General features: G+C 36.6%; 1 pseudogene; it reads left to right on the forward strand.

The window, feature by feature from the left end:
- The window catches only part of LOC136317365 (transcription factor BTF3-like), a 35,487-nt pseudogene extending 10,878 nt beyond the window's left edge, over nucleotides 1–24,609 (forward strand).
- The last annotated feature ends 1,946 nt before the right edge of the window (nucleotides 24,610–26,555 follow it).

The following is a 26,555-nucleotide window of genomic DNA, read 5'->3' on the forward strand; positions in this document are numbered from 1 at the left end:
ATCAAATCAGCTTGGTACTAGCATAAGAATGGACATACAGAAAATGGAGCAGAACAGAGAACCCAGAAATAAGCCCACACCTTTATGCTCAATTGATATTAAACAAAAGAGATAAAAGCATACAAGTGAGTAAAGCCATTCTCTTTCATAAATGGTGTTGGGCAAATTAGACAGGTGCATGACAAAAAAATGAAAGTAGACCACCAACTTACACCATTCACAAAAATAAACTCAAAATGGGTAATAAACTTAAACATAATTCACAAAACCATCTTGGAAGAAAACATAAGCAGTATACTCTCCAATATATCTTAGCAATATTTCTGCCAATTTATTTCCACAAGCAAGTTAAATAAAGGACAAAATAAACAAATGGGAGTATATCAAACTAAAATACTTTTGCACAGCCAAAGACATCATTAACAAAGTAAAAAAAAAATACCTACACAAAGGGGGAACATATTCACCAATACTTCTGTTAAGGGGTTAATAACAAAATTTATAAAGCACTTCTAAAACTCAACACCAGAAAGGTAAACAATCCAATTAAAAAATGAGCAAAAGAACTGAATAGACACTTTTCCAAAGATGACATACAGTTGGCCAATAGACATATAAAAAATGTTTAATGTCAATAATCTCTAGAGAAATGCAAATTAAAACCACAAGTAGATACCACTTCACACCTGTCATAGTCACACTCATTAGCAAATCAACACAACGTAAATGCTTGCAAGGGTGTGGAGGCAAGCATTATCCTCTGCACACCTGGTAGGAATGCAGACTGTGCAGCCACTGTGGCAAACAGTACAATTTTTTTCTCAAAAAATTAAAAATGGAACTGCCTTTTGAACAAGCTATTCCAATTTTAGGAATATATCCTAAGAATACCAATCACTAATTCAAAGGAAGATACACATTCCCAATTCCCATATTTACTGCAGAATTGTTTACAGTAGCCAACATCTGGAAACAGTCCAAGCGTCAATCCATGGATGAGTGGACTAAAAAGCTGTGGTACATATACACAATGGAATACTATGCAGATGTGAAAAAGAGGAAAATGTTAGTTTTTGCGATGGCATGGATGGACCTGGAGATTATTATGCTAAGTGAAATAAGGCAGGCAGAGAAAGACAAATATCATATGATCTCACTTATATGTGGAATCAAATAAACCAAGTGAACTTAGGGACGAAATAGAGGCAGAGGCAGGGTCACAGGAAGCAGGACAGCTGTCAGAGGGAAGTGGAATGAGCAGACAAAATCAGAGAAAGTTAAAGGATGAGTGAAATTATGTATACATTATACATAGATACAGATAACAGGACAGTAAATCCCAGAGGGAAAGGGGGAGAGATTTAGGGGGACAAAAGAGGTATAATGGGGGACACAACAGTGGGGGTGAGGGTAGTATATTCTATGGGACACTTGAATCCATGTTAACACAATAAATTAAAATTAATTAAAAATTAAAAATGGGTGGGGGGAGGGGAGGCGCACAAAGAAAACCAGATAGAAGGTGATGGAAGACAATATGACTTTGGGTGAGGGGCATGCAACATACTCAAATGTCAAAATAACCTGGAGATATTTTCTCTGAACCTATGTACCCTGATTGATCAATGTCACCCCATTAAAATTAATTTTAAAAAAAGAAAAGAAGGGCCCTGTCCGGTTGGCTCAGTGGTAGAGCGTCGGCCTGGAGTGCAGGAGTCCCAGGTTCGATTCCCGGCCAGGGCACACAGGAGAAGCACCCATGTGCTTCTCCACCCTTCCCCCTCTCCTTCCTCTCTGTCTCTCTTTTCCTCTCCCGCAGCTGAGACTCCATTGGAGCAGAGTTGGCCCAGGCGCTGAGGATGGCTCCATGGCCTCTGCCTCAGGCACTAGAATGGCTCTGGTGGCAACAGAGCGACGCCCAAGATGGGCAGAGAATCACCCCCTGGTGGGCATGCCAGGTGGATCCCGGTTGGGCGCATGCGGGAGTCTGTCTGACGGCCTCCCCGTTTCCAACTTCAGAAAAATACAAGAAAATAGATAGATAGATAGATAGATAGATAGATAGATAGATAGATAGATAGATAGATAAAAATGAAAAAAAAGAAAAAGAAAAAAAAGAATAAAAAATAGAAAAATCTGAAGAGAATACAACCAATGAGGATAGACTAATTTGCCTGACAAAGTCTCAGAAACTAGAAAACTGAGAACAAGAACTGAAGAAGATAGAAATGAAGCTTGTGGGTAAAATTAAGAGAAATAGTTGAAATCTATACATAAATGTTGTATCTTCAGACAGATTTCCTTACCGGAAAATTTAGGTTTATTCTTCAGGTAATGGAGAGTTACTGTTTAATAGATACAGTTTCAATTTAAGATGATGAGAAAATTCTTTAAACAGATAATGGTGGCAGTTGCACAATACTGTGAATGTACTAGAAAAATTGAATTGGACACTTAAAAATGGCAAAAATTGGTCCTGATCGGTTGGCTCAGTAGTAGTGCATAGGTCCAGCATGCAAATGTTCTGGGTTCGATTTCCGGTTAGTGGACTCATGAGAAGTAACCATTTCCTTCTCTTCCCCTCCCTCTCCCCCTTCTCTCTCTCTTCCTCTCTTGCAGCCAGTGGTACAGTTGATCCAAGTGTCAGCCCTAGGTGCTGAGTATGGCTCAGTTGGTTCAAGCACTGGCCCTAGACAGGTGTTGCTGGGTGGATCCCAATGGAGCCACATATAGGAATCTGTCTTGCTATCTCCTCTCCTCTCACTTAAAAAAATAAAAAGGCTAAAATAGTGTATATATATATATATATATATAAATATATATATTACTTTCTCTTTAAAAAGGAGTCTTAATAATTACTTCATTGTATTATTGTGACGATTAAATGAAAATTTTTAGAAGCATTCTTAGCACATAGTAATAACTCAATAAATGTTCATGCCTATCATTATTATTATTAGCAATCACTGTTAAGTTTGTATCAAGATAACATATCTATAGGTAGGACTCAACTATAGCTTTTCAAATAGTTATTTCCTCTTTGTTCAAAGAAAAAGAGCTCTTTTTAAAAATATATTGGTAAATTAGTCTATTTTTTATTTAATTAATTTTACCCATAAGGAGTAAATTGAATATTTTACTATGGAGCACAAAATGATAATATTTAGTCAATTTATCATGGTTCTTGTTTGGTTAAAAAGTTAATTCTTTGCCCTGGCCAGATCAGCTTGGTTGGTTAGAGCATCATCCCAAAGTGCCGATGTTGCCAGTTTGATCTCTGGTCAGGACACATGCATGAACGGATTGATGGTCCTGTATCTCTCTCTCTTTCTCTCTCTCTCTCTCTCTCTCTCTCTCTCTCTCTCTCTCACACACACACACACACACACACACACACACACACACACTTCCTCTCTATAAAATCAATAAATAAAACCTTAAAAAAAGTTAATTCCTTAGGTATGACTTTTGTTTGAGTTTAATGAATCCTCTTAGTACCTAACTACCTTTTTTTTTTTTTTTCAGCACCATCATTGGAACAACAGAAGACAACAATTAGAGAATCATCAAATCATTTCTTTTTTTTTATTTTTGTATTTTTCTGAAGCTGGAAACGGGGAGAGACAGTCAGACAGACTCCCGCTTGCGCCCAACCGGGATCCACCTGGCACGCCCACCAGGGAGCGACACTCTGCCCACCAGGGGGCGGTGCTCTACCCCTCCGGGGCGTCGCTCTGTGGTGACCAGAGCCACTCTAGCGCCTGGGGCAGAGGCCAAGGAGCCATCCCCAGCGCCTGGGCCATCCTTGCTCCAATGGAGCCTTGGCTGCGGGAGGGGAAAAGAGAGACAGAGAGGAAGGAGGGGGCGAAGGTGGAGAAGCAAATGGGCGCTTCTCCTATGTGCCCTGGCCGGGAATCGAACCCAGGACCCCACACGCCAGGCCGATGCTCTATCGCTGAGCCAACCGGCCAGGGCCAAATCATTTCTTTTTTTTTTTTATTTTATTTTATTTTATTTTATTTTATTTTTTGAAGCTGGAAACAGGGAGAGACAGTCAGACAGACTCCCGCATGCAACCGACCGGGATCCACCCGGCACGCCCACCAGGGGCGACGCTCTGCCCACCAGGGGGCGATGCTCTGCCCCTCCGGGGCGTCACCATGTTGCGACCAGAGCCACTCTAGCGCCTGAGGCAGAGGCCACAGAGCCATCCCCAGCACCCGGGCCATCTTTGCTCCAATGGAGCCTTGGCTGCGGGAGGGGAAGAGAGAGACAGAGAGGAAAGCGCGGCGGAGGGGTGGAGAAGCAAATGGGCGCTTCTCCTGTGTGCCCTGGCCAGGAATCGAACCCGGGTCCTCCGCACGCTAGGCCGACGCTCTACCGCTGAGCCAACCGGCCAGGGCCAAATCATTTCTTACTGAGGAAAAATTCCAAGTTTCAATAGTTTTGCAAGGCCAGCATTACCCAGTTTTATTCCAAAATCAGATAAAGCCACTACAAGAAAACTATTAACAAATATCACTAAAAATATAAATGCAATAATTCTCAAAACACTATTGGCAAACAAAATTACATGCCATCAAAGGGATCATACACTACAATTGAGTGAAATTCATCTTGGAATGAGAGGATGATTCACCTTATGAAAATAAATAACTGAGTTACACCACATTAATAGAATTAAAAATAAGATTATATGATTATCTCAATAGATGTGGAAAAAAATGGAAGAAATGCAACATCTCTTTTTGATAAAATCTATCAACAAGTTAGGTATGGAAGGAACATAACCTCACCAAATTAAAGGCCATATATGACAAACCTAAAACTACCATCAAGGTCTGACCTGTGGTAGCTGAGTGGATAAAGTGTCGACCTGGAATGCTGAGGTCGCCATTTGAAACCCTGTACTTGTCTTGTCAAATCACATATGGGAGTTGATGCTTCCTGCTGCTCCCCCCTTTCTCTCTCTCTTTCTCTTTCTTTCTCTCTCTCTTTCTCTCTCTCTCTCTTTCTCTCTCTCTCTCCTCTCTAAAATTAATAAATAAAAATATTAAAAAAAACAAAAATCTATCATCAAATTCAGTATTAGAAGCTTGAAAAATTTTATTCTAAGCTAAGAAACAAGTCAAAGGTGCCCACTATAAACATTCTTATTCAATATCTTAACCACAGCAATCAGGAAAGCTAATAAAATGAAAGACATTCAAGTTATAAAGAAAGAAGTAAAATTTTCTTTAATTGCAGATTATCTGATCTTATATAGAGGAAATCCTAAAACGTCAGCCAAAACTTATTAGAATTTATGAATGAATTCAATAAAGTTGCAGGATATAAAATCAACATACAGAATTAAGTTACATTTCGACATATTATCAGCACACAATATGAAAAACATAAATTAAGAAAACAATCCTACTTACAATAGCAACAAAAAATAATAAAATACTTAAGAATAAATGCAGTCAAGAAGGTGAACAATCGCTATACTGACAACAAGACTTGGATGAAAGAAATAGAAGACACAAACAAATATAAAAAGATATCTTGTTCATTTCTTGTGCCCATTTTTTGATTGGATTGTTTGTCTTCCTAGTGTTGAGTTTTACATGTTCTTTATAAATTTTGGTTATTAATCCCTTATCAGATGTATGGATTAAAAATCAGTGGTACATATAATCAATGGAATACTATGGGGCTATGAAAAAGAAGGAAATATTACCTTTTGCAACAATATGGAGGGACCTGGAAACTATTATGTTTAGTGAAATAAGCCAGGCAGAGAAAAAAATATCATATGACTTCAATCATTTGAGGAATCCAAAAAATAATGTGAACTGAGGAAAAGAATTGAGACAAAGGAGAGATCAAAGGGATCAGAGGAAAAGAGGACAGAGGGAAAGGGGTTGATAGGATGGGATAAACCTAAATGGAAGGGGGGAGGGCACTGCAGGGAGGGAGCAAAGGATATGTTGAAGAGGAATGGGAGGAAGGGGGGAGGCTTTCGGGGTGACCCTAGAATCTATGTAAACACAATTAATTAAATAATACTAAAAAAGATATCTCGTTCATGGATTAGAAGAATTAATGTTATTTAAATGGCCATATTGAGCCCTGGACGGTTGGCTCAGCAGTAGAGCAACGGCTCCTGTGCGTGTGGAAATCCTGGGTTCTATTGCCGGCCAGGACACACAGGAGAGGCGTCCATCTGATTCTCCATCTTTCCTCCTCTCCTTTCTCTTTGTCTCTCTCTTCCCCTCCTGCAGCCAAGGCTCCACTGGAGCAAAGTTGGCCAGGGCACTGAGGATGGCTCCATGGCCTCCTCTTCAAGTACTAGATGACTCCCGTTGCATCAGAGCAATGGTCTAGATGAGCAGAGTATCACCCCCTGATGGGCATGCTGAGTGGTTCTGGGTCGGGAGCATGCGGTAGTCTGTCTCTCTGCCTCCCTGCTTCTCAATTCAGAAAAATACAAAAATAAAAACAAAACAAAACAAAATAAGGCCATACCACCCCAAAGTATCTATAAATCCAATGCAATTTCATCAAAATTCCAATGGCATTTTTCTCAGATATAGGGGAAAAAAAGTCCTAAAATTTGTGTTGAATCACAAAATTTCTAGAATATTGAAAGCCATTTTTACAAAGAAGAACAAAGCTAAATGCATCACTTTCTGATTTCAAACTATTCTACAAAGCTGTATTAATCAAAACAATGTGGTACTGGAGACAGGTGGCTACCAGGGACTTGAGAATGAGGAAAATACACAGAAGTTGGTCAAAGAGTACAAACTTCCAGTTAGAAAATGAGTAAATTCCGGGACTCTAATGCACAGCACTGTTATTATATAGTTAACAATACTGTATTATATACGTACTTGAAAGTTGCTAAGATAGATCTTAAATATTCTCACCACAAAAGAGAAATAGTAGTTAGGTGAGCTGATGGAAAAGAAGTGTTAACTGACAATGGTGGTAATCATATTGCAATATATAAGTATACCAAATCAACACATTGTACTACTTAAATTTACACAATGTTATATGTCAACAATATCTTAATGAATCTGTAAAAAAAAAAATGCCTGGCACTGTGCAGCAAATACGGAAAATCTAAAATTGGAGTTTGAAGCAGATATAAGATTCTTATTTTTACTTTTGTATTACTAAGAAAAACTCCATTGTTTCTATTGGTTGATTTTATAATAGGTAAATATTATAAATTATAAGAAGTCTCTATGGTTAACAATTTCCTTATTGCTTCTTATTAATTGCTATTTATTATTATTTTAAACTTAAAATAAAAGGTTGTAAAAATAAATAAAATAAAACATGTTTCTGCCTTAAAAATATAAGAAGTTGTATGGTAGATGATATAAGAACTATTCAACACCTCCCAAATAGCTCCACATCCTAATCCTCAGAACTGGTGAATATATTTCATGGTAAAACAAACAAAAAAAAAACACCCAAAACTTTGAACTTGTGTTTAAGTGAAGTGTCTTGCAATCAAGCAATTGTTCTAAGTTATCTTCGTAGGCCCAACGACGTGGGTCCTTAGAAGAAAAGCAATTGGACTATGGAAGCAGAGAGAGAGAGAGAGAGAGAGAGAGAGAGAGATGTATTGGAAGCTAGTCAGCTGGTTTTTAGAAGTGAAGAAGGGGGCCAAGAGGCAAGGACTTCAGGTGGCCTCTAGAAACTAGAAATAACAGAAAAGGATTCTCCCCTAACACTTCAGAAGGAACCAGTCCTGCTGGTGCATTGATTTTTAGCACAGCAAGGGTCATTTCAGACTTTTTGACATGATTAATTGTGATAGAATAAATCTGTATTATTTTAGACTACTAAATTGGGGATAATTTGGGAAACAAATACAGATTGACTTCAGTAACTCTCCAGATTGGCTTTACATTTCAACAATCAAAGGAATACATTATGAGGGGCAATAAAATGTTAAGAGGGGACCAATATATGGTGATGGAAAACAATTTAACTTTAGGTGGTGGGCACACAAAGCAATATACAGATCATGTATTATAGAAATGTACACTTGAGCCTGACCAGGCGGTGGTGCAGTGGATAGAGCGTCGGATTGGGATGCAGAGGACTTAGGTTCCAGACCCCGAGGTCGCCAGCTTGAGCACGGGCTCATCTGGTTTGAGCAAAGCTCACCAGCTTGGACCCAAGGTCACTGGCTTGAGCAAGGGGTTACTCGGTCTGCTGAAGGCCCACGGTCAAGATACATAGGAGAAAGCAATCAATGAACAACTAAGGTGTCTCAATGAAAAACTGATGATTGATGCTTTTTATCTCTCTCCATTCCTGTATGTCTGTCCCTATCTAACCCTCTCTCTGACTTTCTCTCTGTCTCTGTAAAAAAAATGTACACTTGAATTTCTATACAATTCTATTAACCAATGTCAGTCCAATAAATTTAATAAAAAATAATAAAGAAATATGTTCTGTCTTTTTAGGTTAAAATATCAACAAACTTGTAATTTGGGGATGCTATATTCTGGTTAATAGAATTTTTGGTTTTATTTTATTTTGTTTAGTTAATTATAAAAATCTTTAAACACACAAAAAGTAGAAGAAATTATATAATCACCTCTGTATCTTCCATCTACATTTAACAAGAACTAACATTTTGCCTTATTTGCTTCAGAATTCTCTTCCTTTTTAAGAAATAAAATATTATTGGAAAATTAAAGTTACACTTCCTGACTTTCCCTTTCTCTCCTCTAGAGTTTGGTATATATAATTAGAGTGTATATTATTACACTGTTATTTCATATGTTGAAATCACAAACACTTTATTTCTATACTCAAGCCTAAATCATTTTCTATACTCAAGCCATAATCATTTTTATTTCTGTAAGGTTGATAGTAATATTCTTTGTTGATTCTTGAGTTTAGTAATTTAGTCGTCTCTCTTTTTTTCATTGGTAAATCTAGCTAAAGTTGTGCCAGTTTTCTCTGTCATTGAAAAACTAGTTTTGAGTTTTGTTGATTTTCTTCATTCCTTTTATATTTTTATTTCTTTAATTTTAGCTCTAATTTTTATTATTTCATTGGTTTTTGCACACTTTTGATTTTGTTTGCACTTCTTTTTCTAGCTTCTTAATTTGAAAGGTTAGGTTATTTATTTTAGATTTCTTTTGTTTAAATAAAAGTGTCTATAATTCCTTTTAAGCTAAGCTTTTGCTGCATTTCATACATTTTGGTTTGTGTTTTCCTTTATACTCATGACAAAGTATTTTCTTTTGTGATTTTTTTCTCTTATTTATTGTGCATTGTTTAATTTTTAAATATTTGTAGTTTTTATAAATTTCTTTGTTACTGATTTCTACTTTCATTCTATTGTTGTTGGAAAAATGTACTTTGTACAATTGTAACCCTCTTGAATTTATTGAGACTTGTTTTATGGTCTAGCATATGGTCTATCCTGAAGAATATTCTTTGTGTTTTTGAGAAGAATGTATATTCTTCTGTAATTGGGTGACATTGTTTATTTTATTTTTTTTTATTTATTCATTTTAGAGAGGAGACAGAGAAGGAGAGAGAAAGACAGAGAGAGAGAGAGAGAGAGAGAGACAGAGGGGAGGAGCTGGAAACATCAACTCCCATATGTGCCTTGACCAGGCAAGTCCACGGTTTTGAACCGGCGACCTCAGCATTTCCAGGTCGACGCTTTATCCACTGCGCCACCACTGGTCAAGCCAGGGTGACACTGTTTATGTATGTCTGTTAGTTCTAGTTGGTTTGCAATGTTGTTCAAGTCTTCAATTTCTTTGTTGATTTACCCATTTTGCTCTATTTATTGTAGTTGTTATAAGTATAATTACAAGTGCGACACTGAAGTCTCCAACTGTTATTGAACTATTTCTCCTTCCAATTTTGTCAGTTTTGCTTTATGTATCTTAGGAGTCTGTCTTTAGGTGCCTATATGTACATAATTATTATATATTCTTGAGGGATTGTCCCATATATTTTATGAAATGCCCGTATTTTTCTCTTGTGGCAATTTTTGAATTAAAGTCAATTTGTCTGATATTAATTTGGTCATTCTAGCACTTTTTTGTTACCATTTGCATAGTATAGTTTTAGAGTTGCACAGTCTGCCATTTTTGCTGATTTTTTTTTTTTTGAGAAAGGCAGGGAGAGAGAGACTGGAACATCAAGCAGTTATTGTATGTGCTCTGACCACGGATTGAACTGGAAACCTCTGCTCTTCATGCCAATGCTCCCACCATGATATCATTTCTTAATTCATTTTATAAAGATATTTAAATATTTTCTTAAGTATCAAATTTTGAGAGAAGTTGTTTTTAATTTCTGATATTGCATTTTGGTCTGAGTGACTACATATGAATAACTTTATTTTCTTAATTGGCGGTAGCTATTTTAACTTGGAGTTTTAAAATGAGAGAAAATCATAGTTAACTAAAATTTAAATAAAATTATTTAAATTTTATTCTTGCAGGAAATGTTTCATATGCATATGAAATAACTTTCATGGGCCACTCAGGACACAGATAGTAATGAATGCAATGTAATATTTCTACACTGGTTGAATATTTTGTACTGTCCAAGGGACATCATTCAAATAAATGCTTTGGTGTCAGACTGACCAAGATTCTAATACAAGTTCTATTATTACTAACTATTTAATGTCGTGTTTTTGGACATGTTACCTAACACCACTAATTCTCAGTTACTTCATTAGTAAAATTAAAATATATGACATTTTGTACAGGGTTAGTGTCAGATTAAACAAAATGGCAACTTCTCAAAATGTCTGGAACAGAAGATATGTGAAGGAATAATGGTAAAATGCAAGCTGGTTCCAGATCACGGAGATGGGCACATAGGATGTATTGCATATATTTTTTTTGCTTTCCCAACTTCCTTATATAACTCTTATAGAAAAATTGCAGAAAACTAGGCTCAATGTCAAACTAAAAAACCCTCTAAAACATTTGATAGTATTTGTTAACTAAATTGATTGACTTTCATTTGTTTTATTATTATTTGGTTCTCTTTGAGTAAAAGTTAATCACAGCAAAATTCCAGTAACTTGAGAGTGCTTATCAGTTGAGTTTCATTTAATTGAAATTTTACCTACTGCTAATAACTGAAAACTAAGTTTAACTAGAGAAATATCCTTGTGATCTTTTGAGTATACAATTTTGAAAAGAAAAATAATAAAACAAATTATTCACTTAAAGGTCTACAATAAACTCTCTTCTTGATTATTTTACTATAATAAATTTTCTTTTTTACTATTTTAAGGATATTGAGTGGCATCAGGTATTATATTTCTGAAAACAATTTAATGCACAGGCCCTGGCCAGTTGGCTCAGTAATAAAGCATCAGCTCAGTGTGTGGATGTCCCGGGTTCAGTTCCCAGGGAGGGCACACAGGAGAAGCGACCATCTACTTCTCCACTCTCCTCTCCTCTTTTCCTCTTGCATTCATGGCTCAATTGGTTTGAGGGAGTTGGCCTCAGGGGCTGAGAAGGCACCAGGGAGCCTGTGCTCCAGGCATTAGAACAGCTTGGTTGGGAGTATGGCCCCAGATGGGCAGAGGATCATCTCCTATTGAGCTTGCAGAGTGGACCTTGGTCAAGTTGTATGCGGGAGTCTCTCTGCCTCTACCCCTCTCACTAAAAAATTAAAAATAAATAAGTAAATAAATAAATAAATTTCAATTAAAAATCAATTTAGGCCCTGGCTGGTTGGCTCAGCGGTAGAGCGTCGGCCTAGTGTGCGGAGGACCCGGGTTCGATTCCCAACCAGGGCACACAGGAGAAGCGCCCATTTGCTTCTCCACCCCTCCACCGCGCCTTCCTCTCTGTCTCTCTCTTCCCCTCCCGCACCCAAGGCTCCATTGGAGCAAGGATGGCCCAGGCGCTGGGGATGGCTTCTTGGCCTCTGCCCCAGGCACTAGAGTGGCTCTGGTCGCAACATGGCGATGCCCAGGATGGGCAGAGCATTGCCCCATGGTGGGCATGCCGGATGGATCCCGGTCGGGCGCATGCGGGAGTCTGTCTGACTGTCTCTCCATTTCCAGCTTCAGAAAAATGCAAAAAAAAAAAAAATCAATTTAATTTTTTTTCAAGTGAACCTAAATAAGCTTCTAAAATCCATTCATTTCTTTAAATGTGTTCAGTGTTGAAATGCCAGTATAAGAAGAATACAATAATCAGGTCAATTTGGTAATAATTAGACATCATTAACGGTTAATGAGAATTATCTTTTCATTGTATTTAAATATAGAGACTGGGGTAGAGAGACAGAGAGAGGGATAGATAGGGACAGACAGACAGGAAGGGAGAGATCAGAAGCATCAGTTTTTCGTTGCAGCTCCTTAGTTGTTCATCTTTTGTTTTCTCACATGTGCCTTAACCTGGGGGCTGCAGCAGAGCAAGTGACCCCTTGTTCAAGCCAGAGACCTTGAGCTTCAAGCCAGCTACCTTTGGGATCAAGCCAGCAACCATGGGTTCATGTTTATGATCCCATGCTCAAGCCAGCGACCTCGGGGTTTTGAACCTGGGTCTTCTGTGTCCCAGTTTGTTGCTCTATCCACTGCACCACTGTCTGGTCAGGCAAAAAGCCTACATTTTTAATATAGATTATCAAAGGTTTTTTTTAACCCCTTCTCCACTGTTTAAGTAAAATTGAAATTTTAAATATAAAAATAAGTGATGTGTCTTTTAGAGCCATATAGTTAATCCAGAGGGATTCAAGTTCTTCCAACCTTTTGGCCTTCTTCTTTGAAAATTGCCCTCAGAGCCTATTCTTATGACCCTCAATGGTGTAAAAGTTTGGTCTTTTGAGACTGGATTTACTTTTTGGTAAGGGAATACAGTCTCCAAAAAGCCAAGTCTGATGAGAAATAGGGCAAGGGAGGGGGAGATGAAAAAGGGTAATGTTGTTGTTTGTTTTCAGTGATTAGGTGTGGATCTGAAAGAATGAACGTACTTTTCTTGTATAATTCATATACTGGCTCTAACAGCATTTCCTTAGGAGGAGTTCCAAGTTGTGAAGTACTGGCACTGAAGAGGTTATTTTTGAAAAAGTAAAGTCACTTTGATATTTTAATGGTGGGTTTTTATTGAAATAATGTAGTCTCTTTGCTTTTTTAGGCAGGCAGTGGTCATTAAAGGGCAGAGGACCAGCTTCAATTTCACTGACCACGTCTTCTGTCAAACAAAGTTTTCACTCATCAGTAGTCATATATTTTGAAAATTCTAGGCCCTGACTACTTAAGTAACACTTAGTTCTTAGTAAACATTCCTATGAGATCAAAATGAAGAATGAAGTGAATGTCTTGCTAATGTAGGAAACATGTTAATGAAGCAAAGTGCCTCTGTTGATTGGGTTGAGGAATCTCAGAAGTTAGGTGATTTACTCCAAATATCCCAAATATAAACAACCAACTTGCATATAGATTGTACTGTACTCATAGAAATAATAACTCAGTTCAGGACTAAGAAACAAATGATATTGGTAACATTTAACATCCTTTTAATTCTGGGTTTCAAGGTGTTAAAAGGGATTTTAATCAAGAATCCAGTAACAGTAGTATGGCAAGAAATACAGAATGAGATCAGGAGAAATCATACTTAGGAGCATTAAGGAATAATCACAGTTCTGATGTGTAGTTCTTCTTTGCCACTGAAATGCATTCAACTCTTGTGGCAAGATATGTAGTCCACCTGTGCACACATAGCACAGCAGGAATGGGACAAAAAGAAAGAAGAATTTTTAGTGCCTTTCCAGAAGGTCACCAAATTTCCATTACTCCTTGTGAAGAAACATTGCTACCTCTCCTTGTAATGCTTTGTCTGGAAAGAGTAAGCATCTGAAAATTGATTTTGATGAGGGAACTTGGAAGCTACAAACCCATGATAAAAATACTTTTTTCCCATTACATTATGCAGTGACACAGTCAAAGGGTTCATTTCTTGGACCATTATGCAGTAAAGGAGCTCAGAAGTACTCCTTTAAACCAGGTGAGTACCTGAAATATCAAGGAAACCAGTCTATAAAGTGTATAGTTGTCTAACCACTATGCTATACAGCTGTAACTAATATACTGCTCATAAAAATTAGGGGATATTTCAAAATGAATATGAAACAATAAAATATCCCCTTATTTTTGTGAGCAGTGTAATATTGAATGTAAACTAAAATAAAAAAGAAGTTAAAAAAGAATATCCACTTATGATTAGAGATTGTTGCTGTGGCATATGGTTCCTTAAAAGACAAAGAGCCTTGCACAGGGATGGTATTTGCCAGAGAGAGCCAACCTTAATGTATGTTTTGAATTTTGACTTTTACAGCCAAGGCTGGACTGCTCTTTTCCATTTGGGCTTTGATCTAAGCCTCAGTCATGTCATTACACATTGTTATGAAACATTGATTTAAATTCCACTGCCTTTTCTCATACTGTCCTCCTTGTTCTGCTTTTCTAGATCCATTAAAGGAATCATTTCATAGAAATCATATTAAGAAAGACCAATAGTGTTTCCAAATTTCTCTCCTTTTCTCTTTTATCCCCATCTCTCTTTTTAGTAAAATCACCTGCATTTCAGGTCTTATATTTGTACTTGAGCCAGAAGTATATAATGGAAAAAAAAACTATGATAAATGTATTGCTTAAATATACTCCATTTTAAAAGTTGCTTTTTCCTCTGACTTATGTAAAATGTGAAAGTTTAAATGGAATTATAGTCACACTCTTACTTGTTACCAGGGCAAATATAATCTTTCAACAACTAGCAAAAGTTGTAGTTGCAGATGAAATCTGGTGAAGCCTATACTGCCCAGGAGGCCTGCATCCAAAACTGTATGCTTACATCTTCCAACACAGGGAGAAATAAGTTGAAGTTGCTTAGAAATAATTCACATATGTAAATTAAAACCATCAATTGTTTGGGAAGTGAAGGTATTCTCTGGGTTTGATCTTCTGGTTCTGGCACATTATTGGTTTTTTTTGTTTGTTTTATTTTTGTTTTGTTGTTGTTCATCTGAAGGAAAGGATACAGGTTACTATAAAAAATGGTTCAGTTTACTAAGGAAATACTGTTCCTTACATTGATTGCCTCTAAGGTGCTAGAAAGTTTTTGTTGTTGTTTTTAGAATAAACTTTGACATAGACTGGTGCAGAAGTGCAAATGAAAATTTCCTCTCTTTGCTTTAGGAAAGAGGAAAGTAAACCTTAGTCCACAGGATGAAGGAAGCAAAGATGAGGGGAGAATGGAAAGAAGCAGCATATGAAATGAGAGAATTAATGCACTCACGTATAATTTCCCATGTTCTTCTGAATCATTCTGTTATCTAATCTTGAACCTAAGCAAAATTTGGTTTTCATTACTCATTTGTTTTTTCTTCATTAATTTATTCCTCAACCATTTTAAAATGTTCACTAAATTCAAATGACTGTAATAAAAATATAAGTAAGACATAGTCCCTGTTCGTTTTATCTTTGCTCATAGGTAGAGACCATGCTGTCAGAGGGAAGGTGGTTGGAGGATTGGTTGGGGGCACGGAGGAGAAAAGCTTATGGACATGGACAACAGTATGGTGAGGACCAGGGAGAGGGGTGCAGTAAAAGAAGGTATAGGGGATACATAGTGATAGACAAAAACTAGACTTGGTGTGGTAAACAACCAATACAGTGTACAAATGATGTGTTGTGGAATTGTGCACTTAAAACATGTATAATTTTGATAACCAGTGTAACCCAATAAATTCAATAAAATGAAAAAATAAACTCAAAATGAATTAAAGACTTAAATGTTAGACTTAAAACCATAAAAAAAACTAGCAGAAAACATAGGCATTTCTTGTAAATTTCTTTTTCTGACATATCTCTTCAGACAAGGGAAACAAAAAGAAATGGGGACTACATCAAACTAAAAATTTTGCACGGCTAAGGAAACCATCAACAGAATGAAAAACAACACAGTAAATAGGAGAACATATTCACAATGATATATCTGAAAGGGATTTAATATTAAAAATTTATAAAGAACTTATAAAATTCAACACCAAAAAAACAAAAAGAAAAACCCAAAAACAATCCAATGGGGATTAAGCCAAAAAGAAAGAAAGAGAGAAAGAAAGAAAGAAAGGAAGAAAGAAAGAAAGAAAGAAAGAAGAAAGAAAGAAAGAAAGAAAGAAAGAAGAAAGAAAAAAGAAAGAAAGAAAGAAAGAGACCTTCTTGAAACAGACAACAGTATGTTGATTATAGGAGAGAAGAGGGGTGAAGGGAGATAGAAGATGGTAAAGAATGGATAATAAGCACCCTTGACTTGGGGTGGTGAAAGAGTGGTGCAATGTATGGATGACGTATTATGAAATGATGTTCTTGAAACTTATGTAATTTTATTAACCAGTGTCACCCCAATAAATTCAATAAATTAATAAGTAGTAAAAAAACATGAGCAAAGCACCTAAATAGACACTTCTCTAACGAGGACATACAGATAACCAACAAATATACAAAAAATGTTCAACATAACTAATCAGCAGAGAAATGCAAATTAAATCCACAATGAGGTATCACCTCACATCTGTGAAAATAAAATCAACAAATAATGGGTGTTAGAGTGGATGTGGACAAAAAGGAGCCATCGTGTACTGTTGGTGGAGAATGCAGACTAGTGTAGCCACTGTGAAAAGCAGTATGGAGTTACCTCTAAAAATTAAAAATGAAACTGCCTTATAACCCACCAATTCTACTTCTGGAAGTATATACAAAGAAACCTGAAACACTAATTCAAAAGGATATATATATATATATATATATATATATATATATATCCCTATGTTCATTGCAGTGTAATTTACAATAGCCAAGATCTGGAAGTAGCCCAAGTGCCCATAAGAAAATGAGTGGATAAAAACAGCTGTGGTATATTTACACAATGGAATACTACTTCCCTGTAAACAAGAGGAAATCTTAGCTTTTGCGACATCATGGAAAGATCTGGACAGTACAGGGGGTCCTCAGGTTATAGCACAATTCTGTTCCTGTTCCTATGCCAGTGACTTAAGTTGAATTTCAGTGTAGGTTGAAACACACCCTAGCCTAACAAAACAGAACACTTGCACTTTTAACAGTACAAAATGGCATAGATAAGCGTACTGGTAGAGCCTTCATTCATATGCCTCATTATTGCATATTCTTCTGCCATGTGCAGCCAAACTAGTTCACTCATGTAGTCTGTAAGTACAACACTAACATTGTAAGCCGAAACACTCACGTCTCAATTTTTTAAAGTTTTTTATGGGAATGAGCGTTGTAAACTCAGAAGGTCATATTTCGAGACTGTCATCATCCAAGGACCTCCTGTATTATGCTAAGTGAAATAAGCCAGTCAAAGGCAAGTACTATAATGAACAAAATGAACTAACAAACAAAATAGAAACAAACTCATAGACAAAGAGAACAAACTGACAGCTGTCAGAGGGGAAGAAGTTTGGGAGGTGTCCTGAAAAAGATGAAAGGATAAAACCTTCCCCTTCAAAAACCTCATAGACACAGATAACATTATGGTGATTACCAGAGAGAAAGAGGGATAAAAGAGGTAGTAGAGGGTAAAGAGAGGATAAATGGTGATGGAAAGAAATGATCTGGCGTGGTGAACACACAAAATAATATACAGATGATGTGCCTGCCCAGGCGGTGGCACAGTGGGTAGAGTGTCAGACTGGGACGTGGGGAAAACAATTCGAAATCCTGAGGTTTCTGACTTGAGTGGGGGCTCATCTGCTTTGAGCAAGGCTCACCAGCTTGAGCTCAAGGTCGCTGGCTTGAGCAATGGGTTACTCGGTCTGCTGTAGCCTCCCGGTCAAGGCACAGATGAGAAAGCAATCAATGAACAACTAAGGTGCCACAATGAAGAATTGATGCTTCTCATCTCTCTCCCTTCTTGTCTGTCTGCTGTTATCTGTCTCTCTCTCTGTCTCTCTCTGTCTCTGTCACACACAAAAAACCCCCACAACAGAGACGATGTATTATAAAACTGTATACCTGAAACCTACATAATTTTGTTGACCAATGTCACCCCAATAAATTCAATAAAATAAATAAATAAGTAATAAGTGTTTCATTGTCACTTAAATAGGAATGCTAGCTGTACAAAATAAAAGGAGGATATAATATTTATTATTTTTCCTCACATTTTATTTTTATTTATATGGCAAGTTTCTAAGTGTGCATAATGTTCTTAAACTTCTAAAATTTTAAAACTCACTTAATCCTCTAACTAAACTATGTTATATAACATTATATGCCCAATTTACAGATATTAAATAAGTTTATTTTAAATACATATTTGTTAATAAAGAAAAGAAATTTTGTGTTCACCTTTCATAATTATTCATATAGAAAAACTCATGTTTCCCAATTAAAATGATTAGATTGCCAATATGTTGAAAGTGAGCAACACATTCTTGAACAACCAAGGAAGGGATCAAATTAGAAATCAAAAAAGAAAAAATTTTTAAATCATGAGACAAGTGCAAATGAAAATGCAACACACTGAAACTTATGAGATGCAGCAAAAGCTATTTGCAGGTGACATGATTTTATATATAGAAATCTGTATTGTTTTCACAGTAATAAAATATTTTTAAAAACTGATTAAGAAAAATTGCCAATTTCCATTTTTCTGGGAAATTAATATTTATGGTATGTCCGTGATCCTGACATTTCTCCAACTCCACCTTGTTTTATGACAATCACATTGTACTTCACTGGCTTTCTTTTATTTTTTTTTAAAGGGGGTTGGAGCCCTTTTTTTTTTTCTTCCATTTTTCTGAAGCTGGAAACAGGGAGAGACAGTCAGACAGACTCCCGCATACGCCCAACCGGCATCCACCCGGCACACCCACCATGGGGCGACGCTCTGCCCACCAGGGGGCGATGCTCTGCCCATCCTGGGCGTCACCATGTTGCGGCCAGAGCCACTCTAGCACCTGAGGCAGAGGCCACAGAGCCATCCCCAGCGCCCGGGCCACCTTTGCTCCAATGGAACCTTGGCTGCGGGAGGGGAAGAGAGAGACAGAGAGGAAAGCGCGGCGGAGGGGTGGAGAAGCAAATGGGTGCTTCTCCTGTGTGCCCTGGCCGGGAATCAAACCCGGGTCCTCCGCACGCTAGGCAGATGCTCTACCGCTGAGCCAACTGGCCAGGGCTTCACTGGCTTTCTTGAAATAACACCTTAACTTCAGTGTAATTTCAGACTATGTCTCAGGAGTAAAGTGAATTTTGGGTTCTTGTATCATGACATACCAGTTCTGAATGTTACTTACAGCCGCGTATTTTCTTTCCTAAGACTTCTGCTATCTTTTCGGCTAATTTTAGTTGTGTAAAAGAGGAAATCTGATGGATCCAATTGTCAAGACAGTGTATGGACATGCAGTGCCAGGTTCATGCTGTAACTGGTGATCACACTCCATAGAATTTTTCAACACTTCTTGTAATTCCAGCTGGGGCTCCCCTGATCAGAGACAGCATTATATGTAGAGGTTTTCAGATGTAAACAAATGTTCATGGGGGCCTGACTTAGAATCAGCCAAGTCATTTCATTTATGGATTGCATCAAATTGGAATGAAGGTCTCTGATCAACAAAATTGAGCACATTCATTTATTGTCTCAGCAAGTGATTTTAGAACTGAGGGAAATTTCTATTTTTCTATAGTAATTTAACTGTACACTATATTTAATTCTCATAAAACACTTTAGAAATATAGTGTATCTGAAAAATATCTCTATATCTCCTTTTGTACTTAGTTCAAGTACACCAGTGTGCTTTGGCCATATTCCATTGCTATTATTTCTTATGACTCAGTGCCATATGCCTGAAAAGGATAACATAAAAAATTATGCTTTTACAGGAACTTTAGTAGTACTATACTGTTTCACTGTCTCTCTGTCTCTCACTCTTATTAACATGCTTTCATCAAATGCTTAAAATAATGACAGCTGAGAGAATAATTTTAAAAATTTAGAAAAAAGGCCTTCTAAGATTTACATATAATAAGTTAAAATATAATATCATTTCTTTCACCCACTGGTTAGTGCAAAATCAAAGCTCTGAAAATAAATGAACATATATGGAAAACATGGATTATATAGACCATGAGATCCTAAACCTTTATCACCTGCAATATGCTTATCCCATTGAAACTGTACGTCCACTACTCCATTTAAGAGCTGTGGGCACAATTAAAATTCAAAACATAGAGAAGTGTTAGGCACTTTGGAGAATGAAAAGAAGGAAATTAAGTCTTTAAGAAGAGGTGTACAAGGCAATTTGGGAAAAAAGGTAATGTATGAGAAAAATGAAAATCACTAGATAAGCAGTCTGTGTCTGATTATTAAGCGCTGTGAATCAAAGCAGGGAGTGGTCAGGGAAAGTATTCTAGTGAATTGAGGACACCAAGGAGTCCTTGAAAAGAAGTAAGATATGGATTATATAGGGGTGTTAAGAATTATGTTTAGAGTGAAGGATTTGGACCTGGGTACCACTCCTGCCTTCCTAATAGAAGCCACATAATCTTGGACAAATTTATTGTATTTATTACACACTCACATAACATTCCATATATGGCAGACACTGTTCTAAGTGCTTTGCAAATATTAAACTCATTTAAGTCTTATATTTATTTTATAAAATAGAGACTATTATTCATATTTTTACTGAAGAGAAAACTGGCAGAGCCAGGATTTAAACCTAAGTATGTGAGGTCCAAGTCTATGCATTTAGTCACTTCAGTATGCTACAATTTGCCCAGCTTTCCTTTCTTTTTTCTTTTTTAAATTCATTTTAGAGAGAAGAGAGAGAAAGAGAGAAAAGGGGCGAGGAGCAGGAAGCATCAGCTTCCATATGTGATTTGACCAGGTAAGCCCAGGGTTTCGAACCTGCAAACTCAGCGTTCCAGGTCAAGGCTTTTCATTCACTCCGTCACCACAGGGAAGGCTTGCCGAGCTTTATTGATGATTACTTTTTCCACTTATAAAAAATAGAGACAATAATTTATTTTGGACTTTTGTGAGGAATAAATGAGATCACATCAGTGAGAGCGCCAGGCATAAAGAAGGGACTTAAGAAAAAGTTGCTTCTTTTTTTAATTTCCTTTCCCTTGTCATCTTTCTCCTGATTCTTGGAATAAATCTTATCTTGGAATTTTCTTGAATGTGTACTGCCCCTAGGCTTGGATCTTCTACCCTTGCTTGATACTTGAGTACCCAGCACCATACTCCACTTTTTTTTAGTACGTTCTTAGTACATATTATGTTCCCAGACTGAAGTGCTTGCCTTACCCTATGAAGCAGGTCAACATCCAGTATATAACCCTCCTTAGTCAGTTTTTTGAGCCATACCCAATGAGTGCAAGATAGCATATCCTTGAAGTATTTGGAGACTTCTGTCCATTACAGGTACTATTTACTTAGCAGATACTTCATAAACATCCAATAATTGTGTGCCTGGCTCTGCACTATGTGATGCATGGTACATACACACACACACAAAATAGAGAAAACAAAACAGGATCAAGGAAGTAAGGAAGATTGTAGGGGTAAGGGTTTTCTATGCTCTAAGAGCCATTGCAGACACTTGTTTTGTTTGCCTTTAGTCTTCAGTAGCCCTCTGGCTTACTCCAGGTGCCCTTTCCCTCTTTCTTTCCTCTCAGCATCATTTAGCTATCTTCCATCTGCTAGCTTCATAGTCCATCTTCCAGAAGCAAAGTAATCTGATAAAAGTAATCTTCACTAAAGTGTTAATCTACTGATGGGTTAATGTGTTATTCTTCCCGGGTAATTTGTTCATTTCTAAAGGTGGAGGGTCTTTTGAAGAAATTAAAGCATGATAGCAGAAATTTTTAAGTCTCATTGTAACTTAGAGAGGAAGAGTGCCTCCATAACGACCCAAGATTTCAGAATTAGCCTCTGTCTGCTTTCTATAATCATTTGCAAAATGTCCTTAGTGTCAAAGCCATTGTCTTATTTATGGCTTTTATTATGTCCCATCCAAGTTTGGATCAAAGAGAAAATGCACAGTCTTCCTCTTTTTTTTATATGGGATGTGTTCTTTCTGGACTCGTGATGAAAATTCTGATGTCAACAGAAGCTGATAAATGTGCTATTTGTACATGGAGAAACATAGCCAGTACTCATGATCCAGGAGGCAACATTCTAAGTGTTCTTTTTTAATTCTTATCACAAGCCCCATAAAATATGTACAATCATTGCCTCCACTTTTCAAACAAATAACTGAGTCATAAAGAGGATCAGTTGTTCAAGGTCACATTCCTAGTAAGTGAATGCAGGCAGTGTAGCTGTAGGATTTGTGCCCTTAACCTCTATGTTATACCAATAGCATCTGTGGCTCAAGTTCCCCATTCCCACATAGCATCATCAGATAGACCACACAGAGCCATCAGCTCAAAGAAAACACACCTTCTCATCCCATATCCAGAATATTGTAGCCATGTCCTCATTTGCAGGGCAAAGACAGGCCACTGATCCAGCAATTCAACATTGCTATTAGAAGCCCAAGTTCATGTGGGACTGATAACACTTTCTTTCTTTCTGTGTTACACAAGATAGACAAGGAACTCTCTTCCATGTTTCACTCCAAAAAGCATTTATTAAGCGGAAAGAAATGCTTAAACCTGCTGGCTACTCTGACAATTTTTCTTGATAAGGAATAGTTGAAGTGTGACCAATATTATTTTCTATATGTAAACATAATATTTGCCAAATTAACACTCCAGCATGACTATAGACGGCCAAACACTTCTCTTGCCCTCTGAATTCCTGCCTCTAAGCCAATGTGCACATTCAACCTCCAAATCTGCAATGCCACTTTCTCTCACTGATGAAGTACTCACTATGTGCCAGGCACTGGATATGCTTTCAAAATTGTCATATATAATCCTGCAATACACAGACATACCTCAGAGATGTGGGTTTGGTTCCAGACCACAGCAATAAAGCGAGTCACATAATTTTTTAGCTTCTTTGTGCATATAAAAGTTATGATTGCACTATAATCTAGTCTTCTAAGTGTGCAATAGCACTAGGTCTAAAATTTTTCATACCTTAATTAAAAATACTTTATTGCTAACAAATGCTAACCATCATCTGAGCCTATGGGTAAAATGGTGACCAGAAACTTGCTCTATTTAGGGTTACCATAAACCTTTAATTTGTAAAATAACAACAACAACAGAACAAAACCATATCTGCAAAGTGCAATAAAGAGAAACACAGTAAAACAAAGTATGTTATAACAAAGGTTCTAGAATGATGTCTTTTTTATTTATGAGGAAATTGAGAGACATTAAGTAACCTGCACAAGGTGGGCAAAAGTAAATTTACAGTCGTGGGTAAACAAAATGCAGAGTTTATTCTTGTATTATTATTTATTCTTGTAGTACATATTTTTCATATGAAAACTATACACCTGCTTTTATTCACCCCTGTATTTCCAATAGATTTTTTTTTAGCTCTTGCCCGTTCTCCGCATTTGTTCATCATCATTCAATATCATCTCAGGTTTTATGATTAAAGATACCCATTCATACTGATATTACATTGATAATTCCTTGAATACAAAATACAACAATATTATAATTATTGTATTAACATGCTGCATTGAGGTTAGAGCATGTTTTAGTATGACTAAAAATGAGATATTTGAGAACTTGCAAATTGAAATAGCAAGGTTTTCCTATACATGCAAATGTAAATTGTTCATATTTATGTTCATTTTTTCCTGTTATAATAAATTCAATGGGATTATGACATGAAGTGTTTTTCACTTGAAATTGTGTTGAGCCTTGCATACACATTTGATTTGGCCTTAGTCGTGCATAAATAATTAAAGGTAATTCAATTTAAGTCCCTTTTTATAAAGAACTCAAAATAATGAATTCAGCTTATTCAGTTTTAAAATGATCAAAAGCAATGTATTCTTCAGATAAAACAAATAAAATGCATTTTTGTCCCGTATTTTAACCATTCCAAGAACAGAGTTACAAAAAATAATCAAAGAAGCATTAAAAGGGACAAGTGACATAAGGGGGATGAGAAGAGAAAGAAAGATAGCCAGAAGTAGTTGCCCTCTTGTGTCCCTGTGTGGGCCTTATTTCCTCTTCAACAAGATAAAAGGAACTATAATCAATCAAGAGAAACTCATCAAACTGCAGACCTAAGTGTGCATTTATAGGAAAGGAACTGCTTGCAGAAATAAGGTGGTTCACAGAATAGCTACAGCAGATGATGAAAAACAAAACAGAACAGAATAAAATAAAACAAAACAAAAATACTTTAGTTCCCCTTTAACACTTTCACTATTACTGCCATGCTGACCAAAGCAGCAGACAGAAATGCTATCCAGCTTCTTAAACCAGGTTGGTACAGGCAGTCTGACTAGTTTAAGGAGACTGGCAGAAGCTCTGCCCAATCTGTGGATGAAAAAGTACCACTTTCTTTCAGAGAGAATGATGATGATGTTCCAAATCTTGTGGAGGATTTTGATAGGAGTTCCAAAAATAAAGCAAACAGAATTGGGTCAATTTCTTAAGAAGATAAAACTTGAAGAAGTTAATGGAAACTGCTATTTTATATTATGGCTCTTTTTTCAAATTTTGTTTATGGAGCTGATAAAATCTAGATCTAATATTTTTAAGCTCAAGCTTCTTGGACTCTGCAGCTCTTTTCAACTTTTGGTTATAAACAGATCATTTTTTTGTAGCTAATTAAGCTGAACACACCTGGGAATAAAGTTTGAAACAAAGATTAATAAAGTTATTTGCCTGGCAAAGTGGAGAAACAGAGAGAGAAAGAGAGAGAGAGAGAGAGAGAGAGAGAGAGAGATAGCTGGAATAAAGAGAAATAAAGAAAAAGACAGGACTAGAGAAATTTTAGTAGAAGATAATTGATCAGATGTTGATAAATGCAGAGGAAGATAGAAAGATATGGCAAAAGTATATTCTTTAAAACAGAGATCTAATTCTCACATCAAAATATTTCTTCAGTTTAATAGTGTTTTATTAAATAAATTTTTCAAATTAATACAATTTTTTTTTAAAAAATCCCCAGTATTAGCTTTTTAAAAGATCTAGATCTAAATTTTTGGGCTCTCCTGATCATTATCCTTGTGAAAACCCTTGCATGAATCAAAGTGAAAATATAATTTTGAATTTTAAAATTTACTAATGTTATCTCATACAATTTTTTAGTTTTCTACAGTGTTCAAATTATTTCACTGAAATAATATGTAGCAAATAGCTCAATCATTCCCCTCATTTTAGATATCTAGGTTATTTTAAGGCATTTGATATTCAAATGAAGGTTATTTTTCCTTCTTTTGAATTATTACTCAGGATTGGGATCCCTGGTTCCAGCACTATGAAAATTTATATAATACCTGACCTACTTTGCAATGTCATCAGCAACTTGAATGTGTCTATTCTCCTAGAGCCTGTACAATATTGTTTTGTAAATTGTTATTTTTATATTAATTTTTAAATTTACTTTAGTAAAACATCTTATTATTGGGAACAGGAGTGGAAGCTGGGTGTTCTAGTAAAGTCAAGGAATAACCTACCCATAAATTATTACCATAAAATTGATAGCAGGAATCACCTAGTTTACTTATTTATATTTTGCAGAAAAGAAAACCAAAGTACGAAGACATTGTGACTTTCCCACAATCATTTAGCAAGTTGGAGAAAGTGCTCTTTCAAGCCAATATCTCCTCCCAGGTGAAGGCATTCCTCCTGCTCTACTTTCTCTGTCAGAAGCCAAACAGTTGGGGCCCAATGAGGAAACAGAGCCAATACCATAGATTTTAACAAATGGAATTTAACACAAACAACAAGTGATAAAAATATAAGAGCAGAGGAGCTTACAAGGTTTTTTTTATTGTTATGATTTCCTTTTTTTAAAATTTTATATAAAATTTTATTTAAACAGGTGACATTGATCTTTAAGAGTACATAGATTTCTCCAGGCCTGTGGTGGCGCAGTGGATAAAGCGTCGACCTGGAAATGCTGAGGTCGCCAGTTTGAAACCCTGTGCTTGCCTGGTCAAGGCACATATGGGAGTTGATGCTTCAAGCTCCTCCCCCTTCTCTCTTTCTGTCTCTCCTCTCTCTCTCTCTCTCTCTCTCTCTCTCTCTGTCTCTCCCTATCCTCTCAAAAAAAATGAATAAATAAAAAATTTAAAAAAATTATAAAAAAAAGAATACATAGATTTCAGGTAAATATTTCTTTTCTTTTTTTAATTAATTAATTTTATTTTTTAATGGGGCAACATCAATAAATCAGGATAAATATATTCAAAGACAACAAGTCCAGGTTATCTTGTCGTTCAATTATGTTGCATACCCATCACCCAAAGTCAGATTGTCCTCTGTCACCTTCTATCTAGTTTTCTTTGTGCCCCTCGCCCTCCCCCTTTCCCTCTCCCTTTACCCCCTCCCCCCCCATAACCACAACACTCTTATCAATGTCTCTTAGTTTCAC

The sequence above is a fragment of the Saccopteryx bilineata genome, chromosome X (assembly GCF_036850765.1).
Source record: "Saccopteryx bilineata isolate mSacBil1 chromosome X, mSacBil1_pri_phased_curated, whole genome shotgun sequence".
Lineage (NCBI taxonomy): Eukaryota > Metazoa > Chordata > Mammalia > Chiroptera > Emballonuridae > Saccopteryx > Saccopteryx bilineata.